Genomic DNA, 23,563 nt, shown 5'->3' with positions numbered 1-23,563 from the left:
GGGTTAAAGTGAAACCCCCTGCCCCCTCAGAATTTGATTCGGATTGAGGTGAAACCCCCTTGAAAGAAAGTACATGCAAGCTGTGTCCCAAAGTGAAGTGTGTGGACTCCGAAGTGCGCATTTGAAGTGCAATTGCGTCAAAGCGTCACAATGTAAGCTGTCCTAAAATCAGAATGCATACTCTGAAGACCACATTCCAAGGCCGATATCGTCACAACGGCACACCAAATCCGACAAATTTCGAATTTTCAAATGTGCCCTTAATTTCCTAGGAAAATGAAGTGTACATCTTATGGACACTTCGCACCCTACCATATCCCAGAATCACTTGCGCATAGATGCCGACGGTGTTTATGTTTAAAGAACGGAATTCACATTGAATGTAAGTATTGTGTTTTCATTTACTCAAATACCTAGCGAAAGTGATAAAAGCCTGTTTTTTTGTTTTTTTTACATAAAGCCCACAAACATAAGACTATATAAGGCAATGATCTTTCCTTTTGTTGTGTTTTTTAAGTGCTGTCATGCAAGAGATGTCTACAAATGTTTTAACAAAACTTAAGCACTTCAGTATTTTGTATGCATGTCCTGCTGTTTAATATTTTATAATGATAAGACTGCAAACCTGTCTTTATATTTTTCACACGTGTGTACTATTCTGGAGAAAGTTAGCCTACTGGGGAAAGACTTAAAAAATACAAAGTTATTAAGATAATAAACAAATTTTTGCTGAAATTCAGTGTAGTGTTGTTGTTAACAAGCATGGTTTATTTGCCAAGTGTTCTGGGACAGGTGAAGGAGTGAGTGGAAGCTGGTGGAGCTGCTCAGGGAGGACATCAGACTCCAGAGAGGAGCACAAGTTTTCTCTTCTTGAGAGAATGCTTAAAAAATGCCTTATTTATTAGCCATTCTTCATTAGTCGAGAGAAAACCATGGGGAAACAAAATGGGTTCATTATAGTTTTAAATGTCATATATTGTCAATGAAACAACCTATTTTCTGTAGTTTATTTTTGTGATGCAAGTTAAAAATTAAATGCATAAGTTGTACACATTACGATTTATTTATTTTTTTATTCCAGAAAGTGAGTACTTTCTGTACATTTTGTCTCTTTGTTTTTCATATCTGTAAATAAAAGAGAAGTAATTACGTACATTGTTATTCTTTTTTTTGTTTGTTTTATGGAGCTTATAATTTGATACACAAAACATTATTTTATATGTTTATTTTTTTGTCCTGTAAATATTTTTTTACACATTAAAACAAATTGTTCTGTACATAACTGAAAATACTTTTTACAACTGTTTACAACATAGCTTAGCTTTAACATTAGAAAACATAAGTTTTGAGCCCAGCCCTGCCTCCATGAGTTCTGGGGTCTTCAGGAGGGGAATCCCTTGGTGAATAGCAAGCACCTCCTCAGTCTCTTGGAGGACAATGGGGTGGACATAGGGTGACCACCTGCTAATAAGCCCAAGGGGGGACAAGGGGTATGTTTCTGAGGGACAATGTGGGACACCCCATGGGCAGACTCACGGATAGTGGTTTACCCATTTCTAGCACATACCACCTTACATGGTATATTAATAATGCGCTATTCCCCTAAACATGTGTAATTGCTGATGTATGCTCATGACAGAATTGACAGATGCATTTCCACTTATGATTTACTTTAGCTATTTTATTTATTTTTTCATTACAATTTATTCACTTTAAATAAATTATAATATAAATTTATAGGATTAAATGAATTGTAGTTGCTCAAAACCACGGGAACAGTAAAAAAAAAAAAAAGTCTAACATCACAACTCAAGGGAAGGGTATTCACTAATCATGGCAGTTGAGTTCACTATATCAGGAAGGAGTGAACAAATAAATAAGTGAACGGATTCGGACAGTGACGTGTAGCCTACACTGCGCGTGAGACTTGGAGCTGTTGCAAAAACATTGCCATATGTACTTTTATGTTACATGTACCTAATTTTAGAAAATAATACTAATAGCAATTATACTTAAAATTACATTATATTGCAGTTATACATACCTCCCGCGTCAACTTTGTGGTTTCATCGATGGTATATAGCAATAATATATATATATATATATATATATATATATATATATATATATATATATATATAGTAATGCTTTTATGTTCATAATCATTAATTGCTATTAAAATAAAATACTGAGAACAAAAATAAACACACATAATTATGTATTTATTACTTTTAGTATCTTGATACTTGCTCAAGCAGCGTTTTGAGCTCAGATAAGATGGTTGTAGAGCGTCCTCAGGCGACTGTTAATTTTACATCAGAATACACTACCTGTTTTTAACGGAAAAATGTAAATTATCCACAGAATTTTTGTAAGTTAACAACGATGCCACCTCAGTAAATTAGTCAAATAGTAAACTGAGTTATTGCCTACACAACATATTTTCATATGAATAATGTAGGAAAAACGTTAAATCAGAAATAATAAAGATGTAAACTTCATCTCTCATTCAAACTCACTTGCTCCCGCTATCGCAGTAGCGTGCTAAACTGTCAAGTAATGCTCGTTTGGCTGCCTGGGGCTCGAGGATATAGAGCCATCAACATTTTTGGAGCAAGCATTGATTATGCGTCACAGTCTCAATTTGCGGGACGCATGAATTGGGCTTCAAACGCTGTGCGTGGACAGTCGAATGAGGCACATGTCAAACACTTTGGAGACCACTCTGTATGATTTATCACTGGCAAAGAGAAGTGAAACACCAGGGTCTGTATTGTGGCACCCATAACTCCTGCCATTCACTTCCGCCTCCCTTCTCAGCCAAAAACCATCAAAAACCTGTCCAGCGCTGGCACATTCAGCTTTATCCTGCAGAGGGGTCTATATTGACTACCCTATATTCAGTGTCGTTCATGGTGGAAGCGTTCCCCATAGCATTCGATGCAGCGTCTTGTTCCCTCAAGGAATCATGGTTACATACATAACCTGAGACTATTTCCTTCATAGCCAAACACAATTTTTACTCTAGATCATCTGAAAACAAGACAAGAGAGCACTTGATAGCTTTAGAATAAGCCATGATTTTTCCATAAATCCCCATGGCTAAACAAAGCCAAACAGTGACTCCTCAGGACTGAGGGTTTCCTGGTGGGCAGAGGTCAGATTCTTTATTTTACGTTCAGAGCCCTGTGGAGATGGGGTCACAAACATTGTTTGGACCCTCTTATCATGGAGGGGGCAAACAATTCCATGCCATTTCACTTTCCTTGATTAAGATTTGTGTCTTCACACCTTGCAGAAAGAAAAATTAAGAGAGAAGAGAGACTTTCATTAGTATTCTGCTTGAGAGATGCACTAAGTCCTTGAGAGAGCTGTCTGCTCTGATATGAATGGCAAACTGAAATCAAAAAGTACAATGAGCCCCTACATCTGCCTGACAAAACTAACAGTAGAAGAGAAGACAAGAATGACAGAGAAAGAAAAGAAGAAACAGATAAAAGGAAATAAATCAATCACAAGGTCGTACTTTAATAATGCTGTTAAATTTCACCCGGTTTCCAGATATTATTCAGTCAAAAAGGTAAAAACTATTCTGCCATCATGTTATTCCAATCCAGACATTATACCTGCACCTCTTACACTGTTAGGATTATAGCTCTTATCCAATGAAAGGATACATTTTTGTGAATTTTTCAAATAAAACATCAAAAGGATTAACAATGCAGATGAATTTTCACAGCCTTATTTGATCATATTTGCCAAGGGTGCCAATATTTTTGGGCATGACTGTATAATCACACTGTTGTTGGATCAAAATGTGAAGTAAACAGGCAGGACACAACATAAACATTAATAAAAAAAAAAAAAAAAAAAAACTCAAATCAGTCTCAAAAGAATTAAGTTATCTTTTCTCTGGATTTCAACATCTACAAAAACAAACATTAAACATTAGTCTTAGTAAAAAAAAGATAACTTGATAGAATTCTGAAGTTTACTCTCCTTAAACCGTTCTGTCTGTCCCTCTCTTCAGAAGAACACATCCTCCTCCTCACAGTCTGAGACTCCTCACACAAACAGCTTCTGTGTCTTTAACTCTCGATGCGCGGACAATGAAGACACGAGCTCGACAAGTCTGAAATATTACATATAAAACATACTTTTAACAATTACCACTTCAACAGCCTCAAAATTATCATGCTAGTCTGTAGTACATAACACGGTTTCCTTTGGGAAACTAATGTACATTCAGTTTAACCGTGAAAAATAAAACAACAAATTAACATGAGTGTAACCTTAACAGTCTATTAACACCTCAAAAAGTGCAGATATTGTAAATATATTATGTAAATATGACATAAGACACTCACTGACTTTATATTAAAAGTACCTCTTCCGTTCAGTAATGGTAAATGCGGCCGTTAAGACCTCCGTTTCTGAGGCAAAAACCGCGTCCGCATATTTTTCTATATAATGTTAAGCTCTTTTGTTTCCACCTTTCATAAAACTGGGTAAGCAATAAACAATAACTTTAAATTTTGAATCTTTACTTACCATAATGTCTTTTACTCCTTCTCGCTTCTTTCACGCTTTGTTTTTCCTTCATGTGCAAAATTAAATAAATAAAAATATGCTGAATATTTATAAACATCTACATACAGATTTAATTGATTTCTTTCCCAAATTGCACTGACTACTCTGAGACATACCGCCAAATAATTAATAAATTTCTGCGATGCGGAAACACAGTCTGGTTCGTAGAATCTAGGTGGAAATTCTCTGAAAATCTAAACACGGAATTCTCATAGCCTAACGTGGATGGAATATGCCCAGACCTGGCCGGGAAAGTCACGTATTTTACCCTTCTTTCCCGCCGTCCTCCTGTATTAGTATTTTCCCGTAAATCTCCCATATTTTAACCTGCATTATTAATAAAATAATTAAAAAAAACATTCCCAATCTGAGCTCTGTCATTAGTCTCGCGATAACTGCCTCGTGTTGTAGCCTGTTGCGAGGGGTGTGTGAGGTCAGATGACAGGAGTTATAACGCGGGAAAAACAACAACAAAAGAAAAAACAGAGACGGATGATGGATGCTACGATTGAGAGTGAAGGCACACCTGCCCAAAAAAACAAAACCCATGTGTAAAAACCGTGATAAATGGGACAGCGAATTTACTTTTCTGAAGAGGAGCAGGGTGGGGGACACTCACGTGTTTTGTAAATGTTGTAACTGCGACTTTAGTATTTTACACAGGGGAAGGAATGATGTATGTCATCACGAGAAATCCGCCAAGCACAAGCGCGGGCTAGAGGCTCAAAAACATTCCCAGGCAATGTCAGCATTCGTGACGAGATATGCCACCGAGGCAGACCAGGTCACAAGTGCAGAGGTAGAAATGGCAATGCTGTGTGCCAAAAACAACATTCCTTTCTCCTTCCACGACGACTTCAACAAGTGTGTAGATGACATGTTCCCGGACTCTGCTATTGCACAAAAAATCAACAGGAAAAACTAAGGCTACTCAAATCATCAAAGGTAAGTAAAACGTTATAGAATGGTTTTGAACTGTGTTTGAATATTCTAACATTTGAGCATTAATAACCCATGGCATACTTGTTGTAGGCTAACTTACTAGCTAATGTGACGGTTGGGTTTAGGATAAACACAAGGAGAGGGTAGGATCCAATTGCAAGTATGGGTTTTATTAACAGAAGGGAAAAATACAAAATAAACAGTCATGGGATACAAACCAAACAAAAGAGGGAACCGGATGAAACGGATAAGAACTCGGAGGAACAAGAAGGTAACGGGGAGACGAGCACAACTCACACATAGGGTAAGGACTCCATACAGACAACAGAGAAAGACAGGTCTATATAGGGAGACTAATGACAAAGGATTGTCAGCACCTGTGCGAATTGGAGTGCAATTACTGTGACGACATGACCAGAGTAGCGGAATTAAAGTGCCTATGGTGAAGTGCCTAAGGAGAAGTGAGCTCACTAGGGGACACCCAGGAAAACAGAGACTGACAGCGTGACATTACCCCCTCCCCTACGGAGCAGCTCCCAGATGCTCCACCTGAAACCCCGGAAAACCCAACAGAAAAAGAGGTAGGAGGGAGGTGAAGCGGCGGCGGACTAGGGGGAGGGACGGATGGTCAGAAAACAGAGACAAACAACCAGGTGGAATGGAGAGACAAAGACAGGACAACCAGGTAAAATGGAAGAAAACAAAAAAAGTGGACCGGCGGAGGGAAAAAGGGGAGGGACGGAGGGCCAGGTCCAAAGGAGGAAAATAGAAAAACAAATGAAAACAAAAACATGGGTAAATGGAGGACATTAGGTGATGCCCACTCGGGCGGAACAGAGGGCCATCACACCCATGTGGTCAAGGCAGAAGCCCCCCCAGGGCGGAGCGGAAGACCACCACATCCTCGTAGTCAAGGCCGGAGTTCCCCAGGGCGGAGCGGAAGACCACCACGTCCTCGCGGTCGAGGCCGGAGTCCCCCAGGGCGGAGCGGAAGACCACCACATTCTTGTGGCCGACCCCATGGAAGGACGAAGATCACCGGTGACTAGCCTTGTCTCTGGAGAGTTCATGGGAACCTGACTCGACTCTGAAAGGTCAATAGTGACAAGCCCTGACTCTGGAAGGCCATCGGTAACTAGCCCTGACTCTGGAAAGCCATCTGTGACTAGCCCTGACTCTGGAAGGTCGACGGTGACTAACCCTGACTCTGGAGGGTCCACGAACACCTGACTCGACTCCGGAGGGTCAACCGGGAACTGACTCAACTCTGAACAGTCAATGGGCACCTGACTTAACTTAAGACTGCCTGTGGAGACATGAGACACCTCTGCTTCGGGCACTGCCTCTGGAACGGCCTCGGGAACGGCCTTCGGTCACCGCCTCGGCCTCGGGAACTGCATTGGGCTCCGCCTCGGGAACTGCATCGGGCACCGCCTCGGCCTCTCGAACAGCATCGAGCGCCTCCTCGGGAACGACCTCGGGCACCGCCTCGGCCTCGGGAACTGCATCGGGCACCGCCTCGGGAACTGCATCGGGAACTGCATCGGCCTCGGGCACCGCCTCCGCCTCGGGAACTGCATCGGGCTCCGCCTCGGGAACTGCATCGGGCTCCGCCTCGGGAACTGCATCGGGCTCCGCCTCGGCCTTTCGAACAGCATCGATCGCCTCCTCGGGAACGACCTCGGGCACCGCCTCGGCCTCGGGAACTGCATCGGGCACCGCCTCGGGAACAGCATCGGGCACCGCCTCGGCATCTCGAACAGCATCGGGCACCGCCTCAGCATCTCGAACAGCATCGGGCACCGCCTCAGCATCTCGAACAGCAACGTTCTCCGCACCTTGAGGAAAGGCAGACGCCTGTCTCCTCCTCCGTCCTTTATGATGGCGAGTCGGTGGCACCTTATCAGGAGACTCAAGCGTTGAATCGGCCATCTTGTGCTGTGGTACTAGGCTGGCGGCCATCATGGGTTGTGGCGCTGGACTGGCGGCCATCTTGTACTGTGGCGCTGGACTGGCGGCCATCTTGTGCTGTGGCGCTGGACTGGCGGCCATCTTGTGCTGTGGCGCTGGACTGGCGGCCATCTTGTGCTGTGGCGCTGGACTGGCGGCCATCTTGTGCTGTGGCGCTGGACTGGCGGCCATCTTGTGCTGTGGCGCTGGACTGGTGGCCATCTTGTGCTGTGGCGCTGGACTGGCGGCCATCTTGTGCTGTGGAGCTGGACTGGCGGCCATCTTGTGCTGTGGCGCTGGACTGGCGGCCATCTTGTGCTGTGGCGCTGGACTGGCGGCCATCTTGTGCTGTGGCGCTGGACTGGCGGCCATCTTGTGCCGATGCACAGGACTGGCGGCCATCTGGTTCCACTGCGCTGGCTCAGCCGATCTGCATTTCCCCTCTCCTCTCGGGACATACTGGGGAACTGGCAGCCCCCAACCGAATCCCGGGTCGACGGGCACCCACAATGGATATCGCTGCCGGACCTCCTCCCGACTGTTTGTTCCGGAGCGACCTCCCCTGGTTCCCCGGAACACCACTAGGCGAGAGCCCTCGAATCCACCTTTCTCCCGCTTGCTGGCTGGGGAGAACATGGCAGCAGACATACCGCTGGATCCTTGTGGATGGAGTCCTTCTGTGACGGTTGGGTTTAGGATAAACACAAGGAGAGGGTAGGATCCAATTGCAAGTATGGGTTTTATTAACAGAAGGGAAAAATACAAAATAAACAGTCATGGGAGACAAACCAAACAAAAGAGGGAACCGGATGAAACGGATAAGAACTCGGAGGAACAAGAAGGTAACGGGGAGACAAGCACAACTCACACATAGGGTAAGGACTCCATACAGACAACAGAGAAAGAAAGGTCTATATAGGGAGACTAATGACAAAGGATTGTCAGCACCTGTGCGATTTAATTGGAGTGCAATTACTGTGACGACATGACCAGAGTAGCGAAATTAAAGTGCCTATGGTGAAGTGCCTAAGGAGAAGTGAGCTCACTAGGGGACACCCAGGAAAACAGAGACTGACAGCGTGACAGCTAATTACTGGACACTCAACAGGTGCCATAGCAGCAAAACTAGAGGACGAGTTGGCCAAAACATGCCTGATGAAAAAATGAGACTTCAATCCTGGTCAGACGGTGCGGTGGTATTTTAGTATGCAAATTTATTCAAAGAATATAGGAAATGAGAATACAACTCATAACTTGCAAACAGATTAGTAAGTATTAAAATCAGCTTCAAATATAGAAAATACAAATCCCAAAATTAATATAGTTTTAAAAGCAATCCATGTATGATGGATGTTGCCCAATTAAAAGTAATACAAAATGCATTATAATATTCAAAAGTAATCAAGATGTTAAAAATAATAATACAAAGTATACAACAATACCCTGTATATCAAAAGTCAAAAGTTATAATAGTATTCATATGATAACAAATAATATAATAATAATCATATCTGAGATGAATAAAACCTGAGAGAAGTTCAAAGTATTTAAGTGAGCCCGGAATCAAAGATAAAGAAGGTGAGAAAAGACTAAGTCCAGCTAGAAGGGTCTAGGCTGAACTCAGTCTGAGCGTGAGGAAGGAGGGGTGAATTGCCTCCTCTTATAGTCCTGCAAATCTGTATCAAACTAATGCCACGTCTCTGCAGCCACGTCTCAGACAGATATCAAAACATTCGTCATCTTTCTCCGAAAATACATGTGAGCTCTTGCAGCCTAATTTCAGTTCCCTATTTCTGAAGGTCAGCAGATTGTTTGTCCAAAGTCTAACTGTTCTACCTCAGAAGGTTAGCCGTCTCGTTTTCTCTTATTAAGAACCCACAGAGGGAATTCAAATAACTCCAAATAACAGACGTGTTGAAATATGAACGTCTCTGAATCATGCGGTTTTTAGAAGTATAAACATTTCGTGGATATCTATATCTTTAATTTCCTCAGTTCCATATTGGTATAGAAGACTTCTAAGTCTAAAGTTCAGCTGAGACCTTCAGGATAGGCTGTCCTGTACTTTTAAGCACGCAGCAAATGCACACATGACAGAAGTCAAAATTTGGGTTACACCAGTCCCCCACTCGAGTCTTGACAAAAAGACTTGCACCCAAAATCCTTTCCCTTGAAAATAAGATACATAATAGTCAAAGGTAACAAATACATATGCAGAAAAATAAGTAAGTAAAACATTTCAGATAAGCACTTAATCGTGTAAGCATAAAGGAAATATAAAAGTGAATGAATCTTTTCAGGTAGACTGTAGATACCTCTTTAACCCCAGCCGCGTTAAAGTTGACAGGAATTCTTCATCAAGCTGATCAGACGAGGAGCACTAAAAGCATCCGACCCCTGACCTCACCTGGACTTTTGCTGGGTCGAGGACTTACTACAGCATACCCTTCTTTCCATCTCTAAACTTATCATCATACTTTCTCTTCTTAATGGGTAGCTTCTTAAGATATTTGTCCTTATCAGATTGGGGTATCATGTCGCAAATTTCCAAACTTTCGTTGATCTTTTTCAACATCTCGTATCTTTCCTTACCCTTCACCTCTAATTCATGCATTTCTTCATCACTGCTGGTAGCAATAGGAGTAAAATAATCTTTTTGATCAATAATCTTGTGAGGCATCTTGATGTAGGGATTTGTAAATCTATATATCAGCTGGTAGATTAAAGCACAAGTCTCTCAGATGATGTAGAGTTAGCGTGTGATGTGATGACGATGCGTCCAGTTCTTGGGATCAAACACTGATGTCCAGCTACGAGCACAGCAACCACTCCCGAATCGTCAATGAGCTGCACTGTTGCAGAAGTCAGACCAAAAGGGTCACCCTTAGAACCAGTCGTGTGGTAAATGTATGCAGGATAGGTTCCGTATCAGCATGCACTCATACCTGTTTAGTTTTAGAGTAGTAGGAACAGAAATATGTGGAAACAAAAAGAACACAAACACAAACACACACACACAAACATATAATGCCAAAGCGAAGCGACAAACATTACATATAACATTTTTACACACACACGAACAAGGACACAACAAGACAGATAAAACAACATTAATCACAATTGTTACATGTAAACATTATGGTTTTCAGTTTCATTTCATCATTTTATAAACAAATATATACATTAGATCCAGGGGAACTCAGCATTGGAAACCTGGAGAGAAGTAAACAATTAATCATTAATCATTGTTCGTCCTTAGCAGCAATTCGTCTGATAGAGCTTACACCTGTTGGACAAATTTACAGTGAAAACGGTATCATTAACAACCTAAGGAACAGATATTGTGAATTTTGGTTAATTTTGATTCTCCGGAAGCAAGTGAACAATCACTAAATAAATAATCGATAATTGAATCAATCAATTATTACACTCCTGACATAAGTCAGACCCTCAATCACCTCACAGAGGTTGAAAACAAACATTGATTTCAACCTTATTTTTAGAAAGGGTACCCTTAGTCTATAAAAAGAAAATCTATTGTGCATTGAGAGATATTGTTAGTATAAGCAAGCTGCAACAGGGGCTTCACTTGTGCAAGATGCTTCCATCGAGTCAAGCCTGGCTCGATTTCAATGAGTAGAGAGAAAAGTTGGAGTAGTCAGCAACACTGAGTAAGGACCTTCATACCTGGAAGACATTGGACCTAAATTCCCTATTTCTGAACCATTACTTTGTCCCCCACTTGTACAGGATTTTAGCCGTTAAATTAAATGCAGCAGTCTTTAAGTCTCCCGCAATTTGGACGCTGAGGGCACTGAACGGGCATCCTTAAATGCGCATAATGTGTACCCATGATCAGAGGGTACAAAAATAAAATCTACCTGTCAATATGTAAAAGGTCCTTGCGGGCGAGGACTGTGGCTTATTGATATCATACCTCTTCATAATCGTGGCTTTGTTTGTAAATGATGGATATATCTGGACAGTCTGTCCCTCACAGTTTGTAACATCTCTGGTCAAAACCATGTTTGTTGTAACATAGTATTAGTTTTATGAACCCCTTGGTGTGCAATCCTGTGGTATAGATCAATTAATATCCGCTAGGCGGAACACCCTTTTCATTTAGAGCATAAATTCCTTCTTCAGTTAAAATAGCTCCTAACCTTTTTGACATATTTCATTATCTTCATTTGTGTACAATTTAGATAGAGTTTCTGATCCTGCACAATTTGGATGAACAGGGAAAATTGCAGTTACCTCTCCAAGTGATGCACCCTTGGCCGCCTCTCTCACAGCCTTATCAGCTAGCGAGTTTCCTTTGGCCCACCAATCATTGAAAGTACTGTGACCTGTAACCTTGCAAACCGCAACACTGTTAGGTGAAATTTTCTCGCACGTTTCAAGAATTCAAGAATTTCTTTAATAATGGTTTGATGACTTATTGGCGTACCGGCGGTGGTCAGATAACCGCGACGTTTCCAGACAGGGCCATAACTCCGCACTACATGATAACTGTAGCCACTGTCAGTAAAAATATTCACATAAATGGAGCTATTTTCGCTCGCAGTTAATTTAAGGGTAAAATTTAAAGCAGCTTTCAAAGCATGCAGTTCAGCGGTCTGAGCACTTCCTCCCCGTAGCGACCCTTCAGCCAAGACTTCGCCCATCCTCCCCTCTACTACCGCCCAACCTGTTTAGCGTGTTTCCCCCTCATAAAAGCTGCTGCCGTCCACGAACATGTCCATGACATTTGCAAATGTCTAATTCTGACGAAATGTCCTCTGTCACAGATAACAACCACAGCACAGTCATGTGCACTCCCTTCGTTCTCCATCATGGAGGCAGGGTTCGTCCGGTTATCTGTAACAACAGTAAGCTGAGGACTCATTAGAGCAGTTTCCCACTTAGCAGGTCGCTGATTTGAGATCGATTTCACCTTTGTTTCAGGTAGCAAGCGTAAAAAGCGATGTGGGGTTTGTAAAATAGTCTGGTTGTAGCCGACGATGTGCTCGGTGAACTTCAGTGCCCACTCTGCACAGTCCAACGCCATCAAGCATGGCATCTGTCCTTTCATAGAAGAAGGAATCACAATCGAATAATATCCAACAGTTCCAAAACTTTTGTCACCTTTATGCTGTCCCAGCACGCAGTTGTAAGCATTCGGGCTTACATGTGTCCAAATGTGGAGCGGTTTTGTTCATGTAACGCAGGAGAAGAGGCTAGTGCGGATTTGAGAAGAGTGAAAGGCTCAGCCATGTCTGCTGTCCACTCTAGAGGGGAAGCACCCGGAAGGCCTCCCTTAAGAGCCTCGGTTAGAGGTTCAGCCAAATCAGAAAAATCAGGGAAATAAACCCGATTAAAATTAAATAGCCCCATTAATGATCTTAAACCAGTGACTGTGGTTGGCTTCTTTAATTTTGTAATTGTTATGACCCGATCTGGAAGAGGTCTTTTTCCCTCACGACCAACACTCTGACCTAGAAATGTAATAATGGTTGAAACAGCTGTGCTTTCCCTTTGTTTAGATGGAAGCCAGCCTCTTGAAGTGCTCTCAGCAGGAGAGTGAGTACACTCAGATGCTGCACCTTATTTGGAGATGTAAGAAAAATTTCATCACAATATTGAATTATAACAGACGGCACGCATGATTCTTTTAAAATGGTTGAATAATTGGCAACAATGGGGTTGCTTTGGTGGTCACAGCATTCAATGCGGTATAGTCTATAGTAAGCCTATAGCTCTCTGGCTTTCTTACAGGCCACAGGTGAATCACATTGAGAGGCACATCTTACCACAATCCCTTTCTTGAGCTGGGTCACAATTGCCTGTGCCGCTCTCTCTTTCTCTCCGAAGAGGATACTGGAATACTGGAGGAGGTGCAGGACCTGAAACATTTAGAGGTTTAATTCTGCAAAGACCAACATCAAGTTTAGAAGTTGACCACAAATCTGAAAATTTCTCAGAAAAATATTGTATCATTGGAGAGTCAGTAGACTCTTTCTCATTTGCTGTAACAGCTCCAATGTTAAATTTAGGAGATCCATTTTTCTGACGACTGGAATGGGAACTGGCAAAATTTGACTAACTATTTGATTTGGTTAATAAAATATCTGCTTCCAATTTCTCCACTATATCCATTCCCACTACAGTGCCAACTTGACTTTCTCCAACCCAGAATTGCACCCAAAATGGTTTGCTTAAGTGGATAAATTATTAAGGGAATTAATTGAGACTGTGTGAAAAGACTGCCATCAGATAATCCTTGAAGAGTCACGTGTTTCTTTGTAAAATGTAAATTAGAGTAGCTAAATAAATATGTAGCTATGATCTCAAGTGCTTTGGTCAGAAAAGGCGAGGCCGAAAGGGGGGGGGGGGGGGGCTACTTTGGTAGCCGTCGCTGTTGCTGAAAAGAGGAACCTTTTCAAACATTTTAAAACCCTCGCTCTCCATCTCGCTCAGGGCACCTATTTACGTAGTGGCCTGTTTCCTGACAATTATAACAGGTAATTACAGAGACAGAGGGTGATCCAATCGCATCATCTGCTCTTTTCGTTTGATCAACAATATCTTGAGCTCTGGTTCCCCACGTGTGCAGTGTGTAACAGTATATGAGATTTCAAATCAACAGCTTCTTTCGTATCAACAAACTCTTTCAAAGCTCGAGTGAAATGCTCAGTATATTTAACAAAGAGCTTGTTAGGGCCCTGTCTAATCAATGTTACATTAGTAAAAATTTGGATTCCTGATCCAATCACATGCTGTACTTTAATACGCAGTTCGTTAAATTAAGTAGCAAAATCATTTGCGGTTGTAATTAGTACAGTTAGATTTCATAATTGGCAGCGTGTTTACAATGCTAGTTAAATCACGCACACCAATAGTTCGATAGACCCCCACTTGGCCACCTGCTTATAGCATGGTAACCTTGAATATAATTTCACATATTTGCCCCACTCAGCCTCAGCTTCTTCCAAACTGCCAGGAGAAATAACAAACTATATTCACAATTCTCAGAAATCTGTTACATTTCTGCCAGTTATAAATGTCATCAATCTTAGGAGCCTTGCCTATATCGGCTCTCGGCTCCTTTGTTACAAGATTTTTTAATAAATCCCACATATCTTATAGCCTCTCTAGCTGCTTGCGCTAAATTATAAACCTGTACAATTCTACCATTTCTGTCTGTCAAAAGCCCTTTGACTTTCCTTATCCATAAACAACATAAAACACGTGCCTATTTCTTCTGTTCTTTGTGATCAGTAATTTCCTTCAACCTGTTAACTGTCACCCCGTCCCGAATACGGGACGCCTGCGTTGACTATACTATATTACAATCAAATCAGATCTAATCTTGACAAACTATATACCATTGGAAAAGTCTAAGACTCTCAAATATATATTTTACCAATATTCTTGTTAAAAGACTATGTAGGAAAAGTAATAAAATTAATTTATGACAAGAGTACACCCTCAGAAATCTACATTACAAAAGAAGACTTCCTCGTTGCCTTTTTCTCTATCACATTTTAGAAATCATCAGAAGTGATATATCACTTGAAAACATAAAATCTCAAAATTCATCCTTTAAATCCCATTTTAAAATCAGACAATTACATTACCATGTAAATGGCACATCAAAATCATGTTACAAAATATTTTCGGTCATGAATTGTAAAATTTTAGGTTTGTATTATGCAAATTCAAGTCTATCTTCAAAAACATGAGTGACAGTTAAGGGGTCAACACCCATTCACTCTGTCTGCATGGAACCGAAATCTCTCTAAATCCAACTTTAACCATTTTCTGTCTTATTTCTTCTACATTACATATTCATTTGGAGTTTCTTTTATTTGAACAAGTGCCATTATCTCATGTGCTGACAAATCCAACAAGGAAAAGGTTTATTCAATTCAGATACACTTAATTAAAATTAATTCTTTATTTATCTTAACTTATTTTTACTTATCTTTACTTATTTTTATTTAATTTCTTTACTTAATTCCTTTACTTATTTTACTTAATTTCTACTTATTTTTACTTAATGCACCGTCTGACAATTTATTGATCTAAATTTAGTCGCAAGGTGGGGTTCTGTTTGTGTCGAAAACTGCCAAGTCTAATCCCAGAGATTATATCCAAAAACAAGAGACGGCATTCAGACCCGACCAGCACGCTGTAAGTAAACCCTCACAGCGCGTGTCTCAAAATACTGTTGCACTTTTGGTTTAACCCAAAAGTGCTCGCAATACACCCTCGGTAACCCTGCAGGATGTAAAGCGCAGATATTTATCCACACTACCAGTACCCCTCAATAGTGAACAACACATTTAATGCCGCGGATCGCCGTCTCGTCCCCCAGCGCGCGCTGATTTTTCAAATACGGTTAAACCACCGTCTACGGTTATACCACCGGCTATGACCCAAGCTCGTTCTCTTGCTGCAGTCAAGAATAGTGAACGAGGTGGGTCCGCAGATATATCTCCTAGACCCGGCAGGCAACACCACAGAAGCCCATAAAGAGAAAAAGATGAGCTACTCACCTCTCTTTATTTTGCCTTGCGTTTGCATCAAAACTTCAATGAAATGAAAACTTCAACGATCCCAGCGGTGCCTCCAAAAACTGATGCAAAAAATGAGACTTCAATCCTGGTCAGACGGTGGGGTGGTATTTAAGTATGCAAATTTATTCAAAGAATATAGGAAATGAGAATACAACTCATAACTTGCAAACAGATTAGTAAGTATTAAAATCAGCTTCAAATATAGAAAATACAAATCCCAAAATTAATATAGTTTTAAAAGCAATCCATGTATGATGGATGTTGCCCAATTAAAAGTAATACAAAATGCATTATAATATTCAAAAGTAATCAAGATGTTAAAAATAATAATACAAAGTATACAACAATACCCTGTATATCAAAAGTCAAAAGTTATAATAGTATTCATATAATAACAAATAATATAATAATAATCATATCTGAGATGAATAAAACCTGAGAGAAGTTCAAAGTATTTAAGTGAGCCCGAAATCAAAGATAAAGAAGGTGAGAAAAGACTAAGTCCAGCTAGAAGGGTCTAGGCTGAACTCAGTCTGAGCTGAGCAAAGGAGGGGTGAATTGCCTCCTCTTATAGTCCTGCAAATCTGTATCAAACTAATGCCACGTCTCTGCAGCCACGTCTCAGACAGATATCAAAACATTCGTCATCTTTCTCCGAAAATACATATGAGCTCCTGCAGCCTAATTTCAGTTCCCTATTTCTTAAGGTCAGCAGATTGTTTGTTTAAAGTCCAACTGTCCTGCCTCAGAAGGTTAGCCGTCTCGTTTTCTCTTATTAAGAACCCACAGAGGGAATTAAAATAACTCCAAATAACAGACGTGTTGAAATATGAACGTCCTGTACTTTTAAGCACGCAGCAAATGCACACATGACAGAAGTCAAAATTTGGGTTACACCAATGCCGATCTCAGCCCTTTTCACTGATGTGTGACGAATCGAATAACAGAAAAACAGACAAAGAATTTGTCATCCTTACAAGACTCTACGATGAGGACACTCTGCAGGTCACTACATAATTCCTGGAGATGCCTATATGCAATGTAGGAAATGCAGAAAATCTTTATGTATGCTTAATGAAGCATTAAGGGGAATGAAGCACTGTGTTCTTGACATGTTAAGTAGATTGCATTTAATTACAACCTTAAATTTTTTCTGAGACGTTTTGTGGCATTTTTTCCTGTTTCCAATAGAAAAAGAGGCATCCCATAGGATAACTTGATTGCCTTTAACTCTGATAATGCGAGTGTTATGAGTCATAACTCGGTCATCAGCAGACTGAAGACCAGCCAGCCCCACGTCCAGGACCTTGGCTGCATCTGCCACCTGGTACAGCTGGCCACTGGCTGTGGCATCAGAGTCAGAGCAGCCCAGGTACCAGAGGAAGACACCCTGGTGGGGATATACACCCACTTTGATAAAAGGTGAATTAATACATATAGGCCTGCTATTTATCTAGCTTAATGTTGTGTGTGTGTTACAATGTTACAACATTGCATGTGGCTAATTCATGAACAAGGTACACTGTAAAAAATTACTCTTGAGGGTGTTAAATACAACCCATGAAAATCAGTTATAGTTTACTTAAGTATATGAGTTAGCAAGTAAAATTAAAAATAATGGGTACTTTGTACCTACACTATCTATTTTTTAACAGTATTAACTGCAAGCCTAAAAAAATAAGTAAAATTTACCCCTAAATATTAGCTTTGGCACTGCAAAGTGCGCATGCGTCAACATCCAGGCGGGAATCGCGGGAGCCACCATTTTCCTTGTCATTGGCGGTGGATGAACATTTATTGGTGAACCTACAGGTACGTTTTTATTCAACTTGTTGATATCATCATCATGAATGCAAATGTTAAGTTGTTTAACGGTAAAATGTACCAGAAGCATAGTCATTTCTCGGTCTCTGTTGACGCACCATCTGGTGATAGATCGACACGTTATAATTTGTTGTCAGTCAAGTTAGGATTGGAAGCGGAATACATTTTCCAACGTTACTTGCCCCTGCGAATGCGAGCAAACATCTACGTTTTTGATTGAAATATAGCTTCAATTATTGTAATGTTACATGGCTGAAATTCGTGAACAGCGAAACTGTTACACATGAGTGGTTGAACTTGAGCAAGTGACGAGAGAGAGCAATGGATGGCTGATGTAACGTTACTATACAGACGACAAGGCATTCGGAGCAGAAAATAGCAGTAAAGCTGTCGATGTGGTATGCTAGATAATTACTGTTAAAGTTTTCTTGCATTTATCTGTTGATATTGAGTTTTGTTTTAGAAGGGATCAATTTATAAAAGCCATTTTATTATTATCATCATTTACAGATTCATACTTAACGTTTGCCTTTTTCCGTGTGCGTTTTTAAATTATTGTCTGCTTAAAAAATGTGTTTTGGGGGTTTATACGATCCAAATTTATTGTCAAGTAACGTTAATCAGCCTATGTTTGAAAATCGTTGTTTGTATAAGTGCGTGCATCTTCCAATTCCTATGTTTGAGTAATGTGCTTCATTCGTGATAATTTATATTAAGTATTTCAAATGCAAAAATGTCAGACTTTTACTACTGTGTTGTAAATAATACTGTGTAACGTTAAACTACTAACTGTGTGCTGGTGCCTAAGTGTTAAGTTTATAAATTTGCATTACAGCTAATCAGCCTCCCACTGAGCACATGGTTAGCATTAATATGCAGCGATTAGCATGTGCTCTGCTAACGACAAAAAGCAAAGGATTGAAAATATGTAATTTTTTTTATGTTCCTTATCTGATCTGTAACATAGGCCTAACAGTTGTATGTTTTTATAATTGATTTATGTGTTTGAGTTAACTTGGATTTTCAAATACATTGTACTAACTTCTAGTTGGTGTAATTATTAAGCAAAATATGAAAAATGTAAATGGATATGAATATAAATTATGTACAATTCATTTTACAGGAGTGTGATAATTAATAATTTCAGTATCCTGTTTCTGACACACTTTTTTTCTGCTGCAGAAAGATCTATATGAAGAAGAAAGAAGAATTCATAGCAGTTATCAAGACAAATTAACTTCAGGTACCCAAACTAACCACTGGGTCAATGGATGTTCTAGCTTATTGGAAATTAATTGGCTGTGCAAAATATGTAACTTTACATCATCCAAACGATTGGATCTATTAAAAGACTACAGATTACAACATGGGCATTTTAGTCGAAGCCAGTCCATACCCTGTCTCCATTCGAATTGCCCATGCATTTATATTGTATTTATTTATTGCTTTATTTGTTGTTAACAATTTGATACCTATACTTGCCTTGAGTAGTGAGATTGGTTCCTAAACTTAGGTCTGCCAACAAGTCCTGAAGAACTGATTTCCTGTCGAGTTTAGCTCTAAGGATGCTTTACATTTTTGTTCAATTGCCTGGTCCAAACAGCAAACCTTTCCAAGGAGTGTTTAGCATTAGTATCCACTGAATACTTTTGTTGTCATTTTTGAAATTGAGCATTTGTTGTCGGACTAATAATGTTTTTTTTTTTTTATTGATTTTTTTCATTTGCTTGTTATTTGTCTGTTTGCATGTTTTCCTAAATTGCAGTGCCGAGCTCATAGAGTCACTGTATTGGCTCTAAAATGCATGTCTTTGTAGTTCCAGAGTATTGAGGAAAAAAAGGGATGCATGCATCTGTTGCCTCATTGAGTATCTTGGGGAAAATCAAGAAGAGCTGTTCCAAGACTGTCAGGTATGTTATTACATAATTCATAATTTCAAGGTATTCAAATGGATACACATCGTTTCATTTCCCTTATTGATCACTGTGATTTAGCCAATAAACCAACACAATACCTAGCCTTTGATAAATAGTCAGTAGTGCATTTTAAAATATATTTGTGTATGTATTTATTTACGTATTGTGATTAGAAATATTTTGTCACACATGAAATGTTCAGAAAATGCAGACTAAGGCCATGACACACTGGCTGCGTGGCGTCTCTGCTGCGTGTCAGGAGCATGGTGGCTGCCTCGCGTTTTCTGTGTCTTTACACACCAGTAGCGTGCCTGGCCTGCGGCATAGAGGGAGACTGCTGACAGACCAGGATCTTGTCTTCATGACAACAATATCAACTTTTTTTTACACACCTACACCTACGCCTACTGATAAAGGACACCGTCAACAGTATTGACGGCAAAATATGTTTGACAGGTGAAATATTTGAAAATCTATAATTATTATTTTTTTTAGTTACATTTATATCTGAATTTGTCAACCTATACACTTTCAAACATCAAAGTGTCATGAATTAATATGTATTTGTATACAAAATGACATATTAACATATTTTACTATTATATTTTGCCTGGAAACGCTTCCAACACGCGTGCGTCGCGTGAAAAATAGGCGTCGGTTCTATTTCTAGCATGCACGCGTTTTCTGCGCGACGCGCCTCTCACGCAGGCAGTCTGCAAGCTCTAACCTGTTAACATGGGAGCTGAATTAAAACAGACACGCCACGCAAACAGTGTGTCGCCGGCCTAAGGATGCTCAGGTCAAAGATCATGTAATTCATTATGGGATACTCAGGTGAAGAATTTGTGTTTTGATTTTTGTTACTCATTTTTATTTGAATGCTGATTAATACAGAAATCCTGCGTGTGAGCAAACAATTGGCATTAACCAAGAAAACGACTGTAATCAAACATGCTAATTTGCTTGAACTAACATAAAACCTTTTTTTTTTCAACAGGAGGATGAACTTGAAGGCCACACAAATGAAATAATGAAGTTGGTGGTTATTCACAATCCTGCAGTTGAGGAGGACCCAGCAGATGTGTGTGTTGTAATCGAGGGCTGAATGGTTGTGGAAACAGAACCACAGCGTGCATACTGTTGATGGGATTGATATATGCCCTCAACCTTGAATATCCAAAAAAAATAAAGTACACCTTTGAAGTCTTCCAGAAACTTTTTTTGAAACTTGACGGAGCAAAACTGCTGAAGAAGGTCCAAAGCCTCAAGTGTAAACTATTGGAATGAGCTGTTTGTACTGTAAGTTCAGCCTCAATGAAAACTGTTTTATTTGCAAATGGTAAATGTTCAAGAAGTAGCACGTTATATGTAATGTGAGTTATATTTGAAGTTTAATGTAACTTAAAATGTATTGTTTTACTTTTAAATAGTAATTGTTCAAAAAGTTAAATGTAATGAGTTTTATGTAATATGAAGTTGTATGTCACTTAAAATTGAATGTAAGAGCATTTTTTGCACTTAATTAAATTAAATGTTTTAAATGTTTGTATCGATGTAGAATGCTAGTCTTTTGAGGTAAATGAGATAATTTCAGTCTCCTTTTATTTTCTAGAGTTGCAAGTATTGTAGCCACACATTAAATCTAAACGCATATAGTTTGAAATGGTTACGTGAAGAAACAGTATTTAGGAGTTTTGCCTCTAATGTATGTTTTTTCATCTTATTTTTGAATGTAATATATTCAAAAAGCTTTGTCACATTATGATTTTGTATTTCACTTGAAATTTATTGTAAGGGGCTAAATTGTACTTTAATTATGTAATATAGTTTTAAATGTTTAAAAATACAAAATGTTATTGATCAATAAAATAAGCAATTGATGCAATCTCCTGCGTCTGACCATTTTTATATAAATTCTACCTTCCCTGAATAAGTAATATGTAATTTTTCCTATTGGCTAATCATTATTAATAATAATTTAGTAGATGCACTGTTGCTCACTTACAATAGGGTTAATATTACTAAATTTTTATAAGTAATTAGTTATTTGATGTAATGAGAAATATTAGGTAGACCTTACCTAATCTCTTTTAGTCTGCCATAGCTGTTAAATTTAAGTATACTTTACTCAAATATATAAGATAGAATCTACCCAAACGAAGTGAGTGCAAATTGTTACCTCAATTTTATTGAGTAGATTCTATAGGTTGTTTTTTACAGTGTAGCCTAGGCCTGCAGTTCATATTCTTTACACACACACACACACACACACTCACTCACTCACTCACAATTCCAACCACTAACAGAGTAATTTTCAGTTCCTCAGTGCAAAAAGATGTGAAGTCTACAAAGAATTTGTAGACTTCACTGATTCAGACCACCTGAAGCTCCTCAGGTACTGCAGCACCAGATGGCTGAGTCTGTTATCCTGCATCCAGAGGGTGCTGAACCAGTGGGATGCACTACAGGTAGGATGGTAACTCCACTCAGCAGATATCTACACAGTTTACTATGCTATATTTTCATTTTAATCATGTTTTGTCACCCTGTATCTCTATGTACTGTAGGCCTACTTTAACAGTCATTAAGAGGTGGAGAGGAGTTTTAAAGTGCGTGATCTGGCAAGCCATCTGCGTGATCCAATCGTGAAGACCTACTTCCTGTTCCTGAGTGCTGCCCTTAAGCCTTTATCTGAATTTAACATTTGTGCTTATTGTAGCATTCTTATTTCACTGTTATTTTGTTGTGACCATTGATATTATCTGCAGTCAGAGGGAGTACAAATTCACAGACTTGAAGAGGAGATGTGCAGGCTGATAAAGAGGATCCTGAGCTACCTCATACCAGTGTTAATTTTGACACGGAATTTTAATTTAGTTTTAGTCTTAGTCTTTTGACTATAATTCTTTTTAGTTTTAGTCAAGTTTTAGTCATCTGATTTGTTTTAATTTTAGTCTTATTTTAGTCGACTAAAATTGCTTGGTATTTTAGTCAACTAAAATAAGACTAAAATCAATAACAGATTTACTAGACAATTTTTTACAGCTGGTATAGGAAACAAACTTAAACAAAATATATAAAACACAAATTCAACTTTATTTCAACACAACTGTGTCTTTATTTCGATTCAAAAGCTTTTATGCAGCAACAAACACTGTCATGATAATTTAAACAATAACTAGCTGCCAATTGACCATCAATAAAAGAAAAATAACGTTAGGTCCAGGACCTTAAAGCTTACAGCTGAGCTGAACAATAAGTGCATACATTTAAAGTAAATATTTAATAAGTTGGCAGCTAGGTGGATAAAAAAAGTAACAAGATTTTATAAGGTATTCATTTGTCTAGCAATATTGTATGTTTTAAATACTACAATATTGCTAGATTTGTATGTATAATGATAGGATGTGAACATTCATGTTTCACATGACTAATATAGAAATATTTGTGATATTGTCAACAAGTAGAACATTATAAAATATACTAAACATTAGTATTAATCAAATGTATTTATCATGATATTACGTATTAGTATTGTGCTCGCATCTAATTTGAAGAAGGGACTATTTTACAGTACTTTTCAGTTCGTAATATTTAATGCTACAACATCTACGCACTGCACTATTCCAATTTTGCTTAGCTCAATAAACAAAAGAACATCGTTGTAAAATTACATTTGAGAAAATGTCCGGGTGGCTCGTCTGTAAATGTCTTTTCAAATTGGTTGTGTTCTTGCCACGAATGAGCGCTCTGCGTGCTTTACACTTTGTTTTGTTTTGT

At 39.3% G+C, this 23,563-nt stretch overlaps 1 long non-coding RNA gene across 1 annotated transcript; it reads left to right on the top strand.

Moving 5' to 3' along the window:
- Positions 1–17,304: 17,304 nt before the first annotated feature.
- LOC127935829 (uncharacterized) lies at positions 17,305–22,507 on the top strand. Its single transcript, XR_008148183.1, has 3 exons — positions 17,305–17,465; positions 22,110–22,251; positions 22,351–22,507. It is a non-coding gene; the product is annotated as an uncharacterized LOC127935829 (long non-coding RNA).
- The last annotated feature ends 1,056 nt before the right edge of the window (positions 22,508–23,563 follow it).

Source organism: Carassius gibelio, chromosome A19, assembly GCF_023724105.1.
Source record: "Carassius gibelio isolate Cgi1373 ecotype wild population from Czech Republic chromosome A19, carGib1.2-hapl.c, whole genome shotgun sequence".
Lineage (NCBI taxonomy): Eukaryota > Metazoa > Chordata > Actinopteri > Cypriniformes > Cyprinidae > Carassius > Carassius gibelio.
Note: the sequence above shows the minus strand (reverse complement) of the source record. Positions and strands in the feature narration are given on the sequence as shown.